This window comes from Camelus bactrianus, chromosome 2 (assembly GCF_048773025.1).
Source record: "Camelus bactrianus isolate YW-2024 breed Bactrian camel chromosome 2, ASM4877302v1, whole genome shotgun sequence".
NCBI lineage: Eukaryota > Metazoa > Chordata > Mammalia > Artiodactyla > Camelidae > Camelus > Camelus bactrianus.
This window is the reverse complement of record NC_133540.1, coordinates 132,138,269-132,152,393: the sequence shown is the minus strand read 5'-3', so window position 1 is coordinate 132,152,393 and position 14,125 is coordinate 132,138,269. Positions and strand designations below refer to the sequence as shown.

Sequence of the window (14,125 nt, the reverse complement as noted above, 5' to 3'; positions counted from 1 at the left end):
CCCGGCAAGGCTGGAAGGCTCAGCGGTGGGACTCCAGCCCCTCCCTGGCGGGGGCCGCGGGGCCCACTGCGCACGCTCATGCCTCCTGGAAACTCCTCTCAAGGCAACAGAACCGCTCCCGGCATTAGCCCGGGGCGGGGGTGGGGCAAACGCCCGGCCCTCCCCTCTGACTGGCAGGAGGACGGACCAACCGGAGGGGTGCTCCGGGTGAGGGGCGGGGCTGCGCTGCGAGCCCGGAGCCCCGCGGCCCAGCGAGCTGCATCCGGGAGTGTGCGGCACGCGCCGGCCGGCTGCCCGGAGCACTGCCACCGGCATCGCTGCACCTCGACCCCCGCCCCGCCGAACCGCACGCGCCCGTCAGCCCGTCTTCCTCATTTGCTTCTTACGATTTTTTTTTTTGCATGCATCCTTTTTCTGTTCCGTCTTGTCCTTTTTAAGGCGGGGGCGGCGGCAGCGTAAGCTCGGGGCGGGGAGGGGGCGGCCGGAGGATGCGGCGCGGGGCTGCGCTCGCTACGCCCGCTGCTGCTGCCCGGCTCGGGCCTGAGCGCCGAGCAGGTGGGTACAGGTGCTCCGGGGGTGGGAGGCGGGAGACGCGTACAGGCCAGAGGGGACCCGCGGACCCCGCAGCCGATGGGCTGACCCAGCGGCAAGGGACGCAATGACCGGTGCTGCCCCGCCCCATCGCCCACCTTCCCCTCCCTCATCCAGTCTTCGTGCCCCCTTCTTATCCCGCTGCCACTCTTGCATCTCACCTCTGAGGTGCCCCACCCTTCCGTTCCCATCCCCCCACTCCCCTCCAAATCCCTCTGGCAGCACCTCCCAGCCTGGGGACTCGGTATCGCCTCCCTACCTACGCCCCCTTCTTCTCCCGCCCCCAGCCCTCCTTTCTTCCTCACGCCACCCCCATTTCCACTCCTCTCCCTATTCCGCCCCCAAGCTAAGGAGGGGGAGGGGGACCCACCAGGTCCTTCGGGAGTGGCCCGGGGGGGCGTGGCCGGCCGGTTCCCTGTGTGTCCCACCCACTGAGTAGGTATGGGTTCCCCGATCTCGGCTGAGATGTCACAGAGAATGGAGCCCGGGGCCGCGCCGTGGCGGCAGGGGGCCGAGAGGGCGAGGCTGCCCTACCCGCACCCCCACCCTACGTACAGCACACGCTACCGCGGCTCCTGCCACGCACACCCCCACGCTGCTCCGCCCACGTGGGCGCCCGGGAGGAGGCTGCCGAAATGGGAAGAAAGGCTGGTACCCACCCTCCTGCCGGGCTGGCGCGCCCTGGGCGCACTCGGCCTGCGGAGATGGCGCACAGGGATTGGCTCCCGCGGGGCTGGGCACCTTACCGGACGCCCTGTGTTATGGCCAGTGTGTTCCGTACCTGCGTTAGTGAGCCGCGCCTTCCTTCGCGCCTGGCCCCCTCACTCCATCGCTCCACCACTCCACCCTCCTTGCTTCGGGCTCCTGAGGATCCAGCCTCGTCATCCCTGATTGAGGCTGCTTCCCAGGCAGGAGTCTTTCGTCTGAAAGCATGCCCCGCCCCCCACCAACACCTCCCCTCCCCACACACTCTCGTCTGCCCTTCTCCTGACGTCTTGGCCGGCCTGGGCTCCCCGCCAGCCTCTGCCCAGCTCTTTAAGCTCCAGAGATACTGTATCTGACCGCTAGTCCTCCTCCAGCACCCCCACCCTTTCTGTGCACACTCACAGGCACACTGTCCTTGGCCTTTGCTGTTGCTGTTCCCTCTCTGGGAACGCTGTTCCTTCAACTGGACAGCTCCTTCTAGAACAAGGTCAGGGAGAGCCCCTTGCCCCGCCTGAGCCTCCTGTGTGGCAGAGCTGGACACATGCTGTGGCATCTGATGGCCTCTGCCTCCCAGACCAGACTGAGAGCTCTTGGGGGCCAGGGGCAGCATCAGCCCCTCACAGAGGGCTCCACCCAGAGTAAATATCAGGCCTAAGGAGGTCCTCCTCTCAACTCAGGGTGACCCACTGGTGTGGGCGCGGCTGTGGGAGGACCTGGCTTCTCCAAAACCTTGGGGAGGTGGGTGGGTGGCGCTTCCGTGAGCTGGGATGAACGTGGAGGAAGGGAAGGTTTGGGGAAGGGGGGGGGTTGGGCAATCAGGATACCCCTTCCCAGGATGCTTGCCCAGCAGGGCATCCCACTTCGGGAGTTGCTGCTCTGAGAACACTTGGTTTTATACAGCTCTATGGAGGCTGGTGGACGGTTGCAGAGATTTTGTTGTTGAGGCTCCTGCGTGTGGTCTGTAAAGCTGAACATCTCTGCTGAGTCTGAGGGTAACTCTTGCCTTGAGTCTTACCACAGAGAGAAGCCCTTCTGAGGGTCCGACAAATGAGCTCATTGACATCTTCTTCCTTCACAAACCACACATGGCTCCCCCTGGCTCCCTGACCTCAAAAGTTTCTGACATCCTGGCTTCCCTGGCCCACCTCTCCCTCTCCACACTGTCACCCTCAGCCACACGTGCCACTTCTGTGCATCTTCACTCTTAGGTTTTCCCCACATGCTGTGTTTTCTCCCAGAAATGTTCCCCTTCTTTGTCAGGAGAACTCCTATTCATACGATGAGGCCCAGCCCTCATGTTACTTCTTTGTGGTGTTCCTCGACTCTGCCAAACGGATTGTGTGGTTCTGTCATCTCTCATGGAACCTCATATCTATATGTTGTGTAATATTTGTGTCCTTTTTCCCTAAGGAGACCTTGCCCACCAGAGACAAGGGGCACAGTGAGGTCTGAGGGGCAGCCCCTCTTTGGTAGGGCTCCATTGTCCTGGCACCCCCACTGTCAGCGCTGTAAGAGAGACATGCAGCAGAAGGAACAATTTCTGAGGAGGGCATAAACCAGCAGTGATTGGCGCTGTGTGCTATGGCGATTTGCTTACCTCCCCGAGGATGGGGCCCTGCCTGTCTGCAGGCTCTGAAGCCAGACTGCCTGGGTTCCCACTGAGGCCCTGCCCCTCACTCAGCTGTGATTGGCCAAGCACTTCCCACCTGGGCTTTCTAACTAAAACAGGTGCCTCCCTCAGAGAGACTGGGGGTTACCGCAGGCAGTGTATCCTGGTTCTTCTTGGCCGGCCTCCTCTGTGGGGGGTGGTTGAGCCAACCTGCAGGGCTCCTGAAGTTGGGCTGACCTGTATCCTCTTCCTTCTGGCTGTGTGATCTTGGGCAGGAGGATTAACTTCTCTGAGCCTCCATATCCTGTACTAACCAGGGCGGTTGTCTCTTTTTGGCTGAGTTGGTGTGAGGATCCGAAGTGTGGTTTCTGGGCATTGGAGGCACTTAAACAAGTGGTCATGATGATGAGGGAGTTGTGGGATGAGTGACTTAAAAAAAGTAAATCCTTTAGCTTTGTCACAGACCAGACCCCCTAGTTGGAGGCCTTGTTTGTTCTTCATGAGCAAATAACATTAGACCAATAAGTTAAATATTCAACAACTGGGGATGAAAGATGAAGGGGTGGGTGCCATGTTGGTAGTGCGAATTGTGCAGACTTGGCCGAGAAGGTGCCGAGAGCTATAGGTAAAAATCCTGAACTCAGAGCCCACTGGTCTCCGAGCAGTTCCTCTGATGCCTGTCTCATCTAGACTTCTTTCCTGCTCAGTGCGGGGGTGCAGCGATTCCAGTAATTTCCAACCAGTTCTTAGCAAAATTCTTAATGGAACTAATGATCATAAACAGTGGTCACCAGCTAGGTGAGGCCATCTCTGTGGGAACAAGGCAGGGTCAGAGGAGCTGCGTTGCAGACCAGTTCAGACTTTCCTGACTGTGTGACCCTGGGTCAAATCACTTAACCTCTCTGTGCCCAGTTCCTTTTCCTGTGATATTCACATAAGGACAATAGATAGCTCTCTATCTATCATTACTTCAACTCCGACTCCTGCCATGAATGATCTCATTTCAACTGCACAGCATCAGGCAGGGTAAGTATTATGTGAGCACCTAACAAGCAGAGGTGCATCTGGAGGTGGAGGCGGAGATGGGAACTAACCAGTGGGAGGGCCTCTCGCTTTGGAGCTTAGGTGTTGCTCTGGGAAGCACATTGATTCCTCCAGTGGAAAGACAGCCTTCCTGCCAGGCTGGTGTGAGAAATGAATCAGAGGAGCCTTCTCGGTGCTTTTAATAGAAACACGTTACCTGAAAGCCAGTGGTGGCTGTTGGTGTTGCTGTAGCATGAAGCTCAGAAAGAGACCCCGAGGCTGGCCAACAGGGGGACCTTGGCTTGTCACTCTAGCCCTGAATGTCTTCAGAAAAAGCTTTCTTTGCCTATGCCTTTCTAAAGCCAGATGGACAGCCCAGGAACCGGACCGTGTGTCAGCAGGGAGAGGCAGGGATAAGGAAGGGGGCCCTGGGGTCCTCATTGCTGTGAAGGGCAAGGGTCAGGAGCCCCTCCTGTGGGAGGTGGGTGGGGCAAGAGCACTTGCGGGGGAGTAGCCTAGGAGGTAACTAACATGGGAATCAACCTGAAAGCAGCAGGGGGCGGGGGGTGCTCCCCCAACTCAGAGTGAGGGAGGGGCCAGCTCCCCAGTGGGGACAGGGTTTCTGATCTTATCTTTTTGGTGATGGTATTTATTTTCAGAACCACCACAAGGAGTACTGTACCTCTCACTGGTCTACAGAAATGAATGGAGATAAATGCTGTTTTTCTTAATTCTAACCGTTGACATTTGCTAGGCACTTATCAAGTGCCAGGCTGTATGCCAGGATTTGGCAAGCTATGGCACATCAGCCTGCTGCTTGATTTTGTAAGTAAAGTTTTATTGGCACACAGCCATGCCCATTTGTGTCCATATTGTCTATGGCTGCTTCTGCCCGGTTATTGGCTAGTTGGGCAGTTGGGGCAGACACCTGTAAAGCCAGAAACATTACTACCTGGCCCTTTACAGAAGTTTGCCGCCACCTTGTCTGTGCTCTCCCTGAGTTGAGTTCATTCAGTCCTGGGCACAGCCCCAGAGGGAGGCTGCCTCTCCCATTTTATAGGTGGGCGCAGTGAGGCTCTGAAGCCTGCCCAGGGTCATAAAACTGGTAAGTAGGGGAGCAGGAATCTGAACCCAAGCAACCAAGGCTTTTTTTTTTTTTCAGGGCAGGGGAGGAATTTATATTTTTTATTAGCTTCTAATTGAATCTTATCATGTTTAGGGGATGGGGTCAGTATGATATCTGTTTTTAAAAGTTCGACAATTTCTTAATGTCCTGGTGCCTGTCAATTTTTAAAACATCTTTGTGTTAAATAGATATTATTTAATATTTAATAATGATTAACATGTTAACCATTTTTAAGGGTACAGTTCACTGGCATTATATACAATGTTGTGCAACTATCTTCACCATCCATCTCCAGAACTTTTCCATCACCCCAAACTGGCGGTCCGCCTTCTTAACTGCGGTCCCACGCTGCCTTGTGGGAGTCTGTAGAAGAGAGCAAGCAGTAGCAGCATCGTAATTTTGCGCCAGAGGCTTTGAAGGCAGCCTTGGGCTTGAGCACTGGCTCTGCTATTTACTGTCCATGGATGATCATCTGTGTGCTCTAAACCCTCTGTAGCCCAGTGTGCTTATTTGTCAAATGGGAATAACCCCAGTCCCCGTCCCTGCAGACCACGTGGGTGTGAGGGCGAAATAAGGAACAGAGGTGAAGGCCCAGCTTCGTGTAGTGGGCGGTAGCTATGATGCTGTTCCCTGGAACAGCCGCACCCCAGTCAGGTGTTAGGTCAGTCTGTCCTCCCTGTGTGGCTCCTGGTGTCCCCTTTATCCTTTCCAGGTCTTGGAATCATCCTGGGGACCCATCATGCATCCTAAAGCCCCCGACTGGACCTCGGAGGACCTCCGTGCTGTGTAGAAGCAGATTTTCTGCTGTCCTCTCCCCCTCCGTGGCCCAGACTTGGCTGAAGGGCCACTTTAGGGAATGAAAGGAGGTTCTGTTGCAGCCATCCAGGGACTGCCAAGGGCTGCCTATTGTGGCAGTAATGCCCTTGTGTGTGCCAGGTCAGGGGATGCGCTGGCTCGGCCCACCAGCCCCCACCCCCTGACCAGCCTCCACCTCGGCTGCATTTGGATTCAGGAGCCCTGGACTGGCCCCTGATCCCTTCCTTAGGGCTGCAGGGGGTGGGACACACTGCTGAGGAGTGTCCTGCTTCTTTTGGGGGACAGGAAGACCGGGAGGATTATGCATCGATGGTGGAGGCAGGAGTGGTCTGGTAAAGTAGCTTTCTGCTTCTTTTACCTTTGGAACATCTGTCTTCTCTCTGTCTCCTTTCTGTCCTGATGCTTCTGGAGGCTGGTCACTCCTATCTGCCTTCTGACACATAGGGTTTTATTTAACAGTCCCATAATCCGACTCTTCCATTGAAACAATTCTCTTTTCTTCCCCTCCTCCCTTTTTTTATTGAGCTGAAATTCATACAACATGAGATTCCTCATTTTAAGGTATACAATTCAGTGGCATTTAGTATATTCACAATGTCATGTAGCCAACACCTCTATCTAGTTGCAAACCATTTTTCATCACTCACAAAGAAAACCCCCTCCCCGTGAAGCGGTCACTCCTCCTTCCCCAGCCCCTGGCAACCACCCATCTGCCTTCCGTGCCTTTGATTTCCCTTTTCTGGAATTTCATATACATGGACTCACATGCTATGTGGCCTTCTGTACTTGGCTTCTTTCCCTCAGCGTAATGTCCTCAAGGTTCATCCAGGTTGTAGCTTGTGTCACCGCTTCAGTCTTTTCTAAGACTGAATACTATTCTGTTGTAAGGATGGACCACATTTTCTGATCCATTCATTTGCTGATGGACACCTGGGTGGTTCCACCTTTAGGCTGTTGTGCCTGCGTTGGATGCATGGCTTACAGTTTTCAAACTTTCTTCCTGGGGCTTGGCTGCCAGGGTTCTGTTCTGGTGTTTCCACTCTCTCCTCCCATTGCTCACTATTGGTCCTTTCGGCCACTCATCAGAGAGTTGTATTCCCAGCACCGCGCTGGGCACTTCCAGCCTTGACTTGCTCTTGACATCTGGAGAATGGTTTGTTGATTTGTCATTTCCCAAGCCGGAGTGTGGGAGCGCCCTGAGGCAGGAGGGCCGGCACGGGGTCCACCAAGCAGCCCAGAGAGGCAGCTGGCGCAGGACAGGGAGCCTGGCCGCCTTTTTGTTAGTTCCTGGCACATACTGGATGCTTTGCGTTTGTGTCTACTGCTTGCTGCCTGGCCCGTTCAGCTCCTGCCCTCGCCAGAACTGGCTTCTTCTCATCCTTTGAGTCTCAGCTGAAACTTCCTCTCCTGGGAGAGGTCTTCCCTGCCCTGCCCAGGTAGATGCCACCCCCCACCCCCCTTACCCCTGCTGTTTTTCTCCCCTTTGGTGCCCTGTTTCTTCTGAAGTCATCATGATCTGAAGTGGGCTTGTTTCCTGGTTTGTGGTTGTTCCCGCAGTCCTCATAAGCTGGAAGGGAAGCACGGTGAGGATGGGAGCCTTGCCGGCTGTGTTTCCTCCCATCTCCCAGCGCAGGGTGTTGGCATGCAGTTGGTTCCAGTAAATAATCGTTGCTGTTGCTTGGAGTCAGATGTGACTGAATTTCCTAACTCCGTCTTGCAAGCTTGTTGATCTAGAGCCTCTTAGTTAATCTTTCTCAGCTTCCCTTTTATCCTTTTGTTCAGTATGCAGAGAGCCCAGTGTCCCTAGCTTTTGGGCGGGTGTGGCGGTCAGACGTGACTGTGTAGACTGCCTGCAGGATGTCGGTGTGCAGCAGGCGTTTGTCAGCGGGCGCTGCTGCCGGTGTTTGCAGAGGCAGTGGTCCTCACGATCGTGCACAAGTTTCCTAACGACACACTTGCCCCGGGGTAGCCAGGTGACTCTGGAGCCAAGCAGTCCAATAGGGTAGCCCCTCGGGGCTCTTGAGCAGTGAGATGCAGTTTGTCTAAACTAACAGGGGCTGGGGAGTGAAAAATATGCTCTGGATTTCAGACTTTATATGAAAAAGCTCTCAGTAGTAACTTTACCGTTGATTGCATGTTGCAGTGCAACTAATTGGGATATCTTGGGCTAAATGAATTATATTTTTACAATTAGTTTTACTTGTTCCTTTTTACTTTTTTTTTTTTTAACTTTTTTACTTTTACCAGAAAATTTACTATTGCATGCGGGGTTCACACTGTCTTTTGGGGGGACAGAGCTGCTTAGACGCTAAGCTCCTTGGAGGCAGGGATCAGGCACAGAGGATGGTGGACCTGCCTTCTGTGAAGTGTGGGGCCCTGGACAAGTTAGTTACATTTTTTTCTGTGCTTCAGTTTGTTTTTTGTGAACAAAAAGCTCAGTCTGATGACAAACAATGACATTGCACATTTGAGGGCCTCCTGGGTGCCCGAGGAAGGAACTAGAGCCCCATGAAGACCAGGCGTGGTAAGGTCTCTGCCTGTGGGGACCAACTTTCATTCTGAGAGAGGGGAGACACGTCAATGAAACACAAACCCAGGTACCAGGACTGTGGTTGTTCCCTAAAGAGTGTAAGTTAGGAGATGTGAACGATCAAGGCGATGAGAGCTGGTTCTCTGGCTCCAAGCCAGGGCAGGTCTTGTGAGGAGAGTGGATGGATCCACATACAACCTGGTGCATGGCAGACTCTATAACTGGCAGCCAAGGTGATTACCTTGGGATGGCCCTAGAGCATTGGGCCACTCTTCTGAGTTGCTTCCACTCAATGACTCTAGGCTTTGTAATCCCTCTGTGTGTAATAACCACACCAGAATTTTTCTGTTCTCTGCAGAATTTGCGTGTTCATTTCCCACGGTCTGTAGACGCAAGAGATCACTCCGGCATCTCCCTGCAGTGGGCAGGGCTTCCACATGGCCAGCTCTGATTGGATGAGAGCAGCTGATTCCCAGCTGTCATGTGCATCTCCTGGAAGGGAGTCTGGGTTGAGCTCTCCCCATGATCCAGCCAGGAGCCACGAGGGAGACAAATCATTTCATCCTTGGAACCTCAGGAGTCCTGGGGGTTACACCCGTCTCCCCAAACCGGGGTGTGTATGTTTCACGCAAAGAGATGCCCGGGGATAGCTCTGTCCTGGTTTTATAGGTGTTAGCTAACATTGTCCTTCTCTCTTGCACACGCACGCCTGCCTGCAGGTGCCTGGCCTTGTGCTTCCTGCTGGGGTGGGGACTCGGGGTGGGCCGTGCTTACAGATGAGTGGAAGCAGGTTACTGAGGGTGATGGCGAGCCTTCCTCTCCAGCTCTTATAGGGCCCACATCATCTCATTGATGGGGAATGAGTGACTCACCTGAGGTTGCACAGGTAGGAATGGCAGTGGAGGGGGGCAGACCTCCTCCGGCCACCCCGACACTCAGTCACTCATGGAGAGCACAGCCACTTGAGCGCGCCTTCCCGGCCCCGCGGCCTGCGCCAGCTCAGTTCCCGTATCCCCCCCATGAACTGCAGCCTCCTCCTAAGCGCTGTCCTTTTTTTCCAGACCCTGGCTTGCCAACTCCCTCTGCCTGGAATGCCCCTCTCTCCTTCCCCCCACCCCAGCCTGTGAAGTCCTGTAGGCTCCATGGCCCAGCTTGGATGATGCGGCCCCAGGAGAAAGCTGTTTGCTTACTGTCCAAGTGCAGATAGAGTGAATGAAGTCACTGGGGCTAGATTAAGACAGGGACAGCCTGGAGGCAGAGAAACAGAATAAAGAGGCTTCCCCTGCTCTCCTGGCTCTGCCGTTGTGGCGTGGCGCGCCCCTGCCTCTCTCTCCTATGCCTTCAGGAGAGCTTGTATCCAGCTGCGTGACCTGCCTGCTGTTCCTGACTGAGCCAGGCCTTTGACATGCCGTTCCCTCTGTTGGATCTGCCCGTTAGCCTTCCCTGCCCCCATCCACCTGGTGAACATCCTCCGCTTCTGTTTAAGATCCATCATCAGCCTTATTTCCTCCAGAAACCTGTCCTGACTGCAACCCTCCTGCATCCACAGGCTGAATCAGGTTTGTCCCCAGGGTTCCCACTGCCTCAAGCATCCCTCTGTTACTGCTCAGGATTCTGTATTCCATCTGCCAGTGACTTGTCCAACTCTCCCACCAGACAGAAAGTTCCAGGAGACTAGGGTTGCTGCCTGATTCGCAGTGGGATTCCCAGAGCCCGGCTCAGGTTGGGGTGCACAGTAGGTGGTCAACAGCTTTTGGTCTTTAGCCTCAATATTTGGTGTTTATAGTATTATGGCTGAATTGTCTTCACTTCTGATCCAAGAAATGAAATATGACTATGTTCCATATTCCTTTAATGTCAGAATCCTATCCTTTCAGTGTTGGGAGGGGCCTTAACTGTGTGCAGTGGGTTCTCTCTGTTGTTTGCATCGGGTCCACTCTGCCCTTCACAGGCCCTCCTTTATTCTCGGCGGCAGCCACCTCTAGTGACGTCAACTCCCCAAACTGTGGACGTCTCAGTATTCGGGGTTGAAACACCCCAGGTGGCTCTGTTAGCCCAGAGAAGACGTTTATGAAGTGCTGTAGCACTTAATGAAGTTTCTCTTCCCCTGCACATCCAGATTTCACTGCCTTGCAGTGCAACCTGCTTTTATTTAGGGAAAAAAATGTTAGAAAGCTGTTCTTCAGAATCCAAACCGTGTTCTTATGTTCACAGGTCCTATTTCTTGTTACGTTGGTTTGGTTTTTCTGTTTATCCCAAGCTGCACCTCAGAATACTAATTGGAAGACATACTTTGCTTTTGAAAGTCAGCAGGGCTGCTTCCTTGGTCAGGGCAGCTGGCTGAGTGAGCTCATGAAGCCAGGTGGTAACTGAGTTTCTGTGACAAGTACTGGAACCTTCAAGGGTCAGGGCTGGAAGACGTTCTTTTGCCAACCAGATGCCTTATTTTGAACAAGAGACTCAATGACCCCAAATTGTGCCTAATCTGTTTAAACCATTGGACAAATGAGCACTTGAATGCCATAGTCTATTTCTCCCTGAAGTACACCAGAGACCCAGGATGATCCCAGTTTATGAGGGCCTGGGCATTATAGATGCCCTGAGCTTTCTATACGCGTGGCTAAAGATGAATGCAAAAACACTTCAGCCCAAATGCACAAACAAGTCTCGTTGCTGGGTCGGGTATCAGAAACTGGGAGTGCTTCAGCCAGAAGATTGAGGGAAGGTGCTGGGTGCCCCAAACCTCAGGTGTTCACAACATAAATTGTGAGTTTGGGATTTCACAATTCATAAGCCCCTAGATTGTAGCTTCTCTAGATGTTTGTTGATGAATAGAGGGCTTTGTAGGTAAACTGAAAGGTCAAGTGACAAGGAGATTGGGGTGTGTTAAATCACTCTCAGGCAGGGATGTGGGATGAGCGGTTTGTAGTGTCTTATCTGTTCGTTGTAGCAGGGATTGAAAGGACCTCTGCTCACCAGATCTTTGTTAGCATCTGTGCCAGGTGTCTGTGAAAGCAATGCCACCACATTTGAAAAATACCCCTGCTGTGGACTCTGTTGTGAGTTCCAACCATCCATTCCCTCCCTGGGCTGAAGCACTGAACTGTCATGACACGTCTAATCGCCATATGTCATGAAGGTGAGCCTCACCACGTTGCGAGTGGCCCCATCCCCCCCTTTGTGGGAAGGTCACGTTGTAGCCTCAAAGCCGCCAACCCAGCAAGCTGGGAGTGGACGTTTTTTAGATGACGTTCCACGACTATTGGGTGAATAATTGATTTGTTCCTGTTTACTGGAACCAGGAAGAAAAAATATCATGATTGATTAGAAAATGAACCACTTAAGAAACAGAATATTGTTGGAGAGGCAGTTTTGCTATCTGAATGAAAACGAATTAGCCCTTTGAAGTTCTTGCTGTGACTTATATGTCTGATTCATTTAATGCTAAAGAACACAGTAAAGGAGGAATGGAGGAACTAAAATGACATGAAGTGTGTAGAAAACAAAAAGTAAAATGAAAAGTGTAAACTCAACTCTGTCAATAACAATATTAAATGTGAATGGATTAAACAATCTAATGAAAAGGCAGAGATTGTCAGAATATATTAAAAATGATCTAACTATGTGCTATCTACAGGTGACATACATCTTTAGACTCAAAGATACAATTAGATTGAGAGTAAAAGGAATGAAAAAGATACATCACACAATGAGCAACCACAAGAAAGCTAGAGTGGCCATACTGATATCGTACAAGATATATTTAAATATATACATAGTATATTACAAGATATATTTAAAATAAAAAAAAGAGACAAAGAGGGATATTTTATAATGAAATATAATAATAACATTAAAAAATAACATTTTATAATGATAAAGAGAGTCAATCTAGTGGGAAAATATAACAATTATAAACACATATGCACCTAACAACAGTGACAAAATACACGAAGCAAAAACTGAAATGAAGGAAGAAATAGATAATTCAGTGGTAACACGGGATACTTCAATACCCTACTTTCAATAATGGGTGGAACAACTAGACAGAAGATCAGCAAGGAAATAGAAAACTTGAAAAACACTATAAAGCAGCCAGGTCTTCAAGATACGTATAGAATGCTCCATCAACAACATCAGAATGTATATTCTTTTACTTAAATTGAGGTGTAATTGATATATAACTTTGTATTAGCTTCAGGTGGGCAGCATAACAATTTGATATTTGTATATATTGTGAAATGATCACCACAGTAATTTGGTTAACATCCATCACCACACATAATTACAATTTTTTTTTTCCTATGGTGAGAACTTTTAAGATCTGTTCTCTTAGTAAGTTACAGATACACAACACAGTGTGATTAACTATAGTCACCATGCTGTTCATTACATTCCCATGATTTATGTGTTTTATAACTGGAAGTTTGTTCCTTTGACCTCCTTAACCCATTTTACCCACCCTCCTAACCTCCACCTCTGACAACCACAAATCTGTTCTTTGTATCATTGAGTTTGGTTTTTGTTATTGTTTAGGATTCCACATATAAGTGAGGTCACACGACATTTTTCTTTTTCTGACTTATTTCACTCAGCATAATGCTGTCAATGTCCATTCATGTCTCCCGAATGGCAAGTTTTCATTCTCCTTTTGTGGCTGAATAATACTCCATTTTATATCTATCTATTTCACATTTTCTTCATCCACTCATCCATTGACGGACACTTAGGTTGTTTCAATTTCTTGGCCATTGCAAATAATGCTACAATGAACATGGGAGTTCATATAGCTTTTCAAGTTAGTGTTTTCATTTTCTCCGGATAAATACCCAGGAGTGGAAATGCTGGATCATATGGTAGATTTATTTTCAATTGTATGAGGAACCTCCATACTGTTTTCCATAGTGGCTGCACCAAGTTACATTCCCACCAATAGAGCAGAAGGGTTCATCTTCCTCCATGTCTTCACCAAGAATATAGATTCTTCTCAAATGCATGTGGCTCATTCTCCAGGATAGACCATATGCTCAGCCATCAAACAATCTCAGTGAACTTAAAAGGACAGAAATAATGCAAAGCATGTTCTCTGACCACAGTGCAATGAAATTAGGAATCAAGGCGAGCAAGCACAAGGCGTGGCCCCTAGTGATGCTCTGTTCTGCCCTTGTCAGCCCGAGATCTACAGCCTGCACCTTTCCTCCCACCTCATCCTCTATACTCCTGGTCACCCCTTTACTTCTGGACCAAGATGAACTACTGACTTCCTTACCCACTGCTTCTAGCTTCTGTGTGTTTGCTCATGCTGCCCCGCTTCCTCAAATGCCTATTCCTCGGCCTCCTCCACCCTCCCCATCTTAGGAGGACCTACCCATCTGGCCGTACATGACCACCCACCTTACTAAGCCACAATAAGGAAAGTTTATAATGAACAGAGTAGAGCAGTGGTTCTGCAAGTGGGGTCCTGGACCACCATCATCATTTCCTGGGAGATTTTAGAAATGTACATTCTCAGGCCCTACCTGCGCTACTGGATCAGAAACACTGGGCTGGGGCCCTGCAGTCTGGCTTTTAACTAAAGCCCTCTGGGGAACTCTGATACCCTCTCCAGTTTGAGAACCAGGGCAGGCAGGGCTGGTCCCCACTTATCCTGTAGTTGCACAGTCTGGTTATTTCTAAAATCGTTGGCAACTGGTTGGTTCCCTCCAATGAGCATGAATCAGGCCTA

General features: G+C 51.1%; 1 protein-coding gene across 2 annotated transcripts in view; it reads left to right on the top strand.

Moving 5' to 3' along the window:
* The first annotated feature begins 256 nt into the window (after positions 1-256).
* Positions 257-14,125, top strand: part of JAKMIP1 (janus kinase and microtubule interacting protein 1) — a 134,301-nt gene continuing 120,432 nt past the window's right edge. For both annotated transcript variants that reach the window (XM_074350437.1, XM_074350441.1), the window contains exon 1: positions 257-555. The gene's annotated coding sequence lies outside the window, so the exon portion shown is untranslated. The remainder of the gene's footprint in view (positions 556-14,125) is intronic.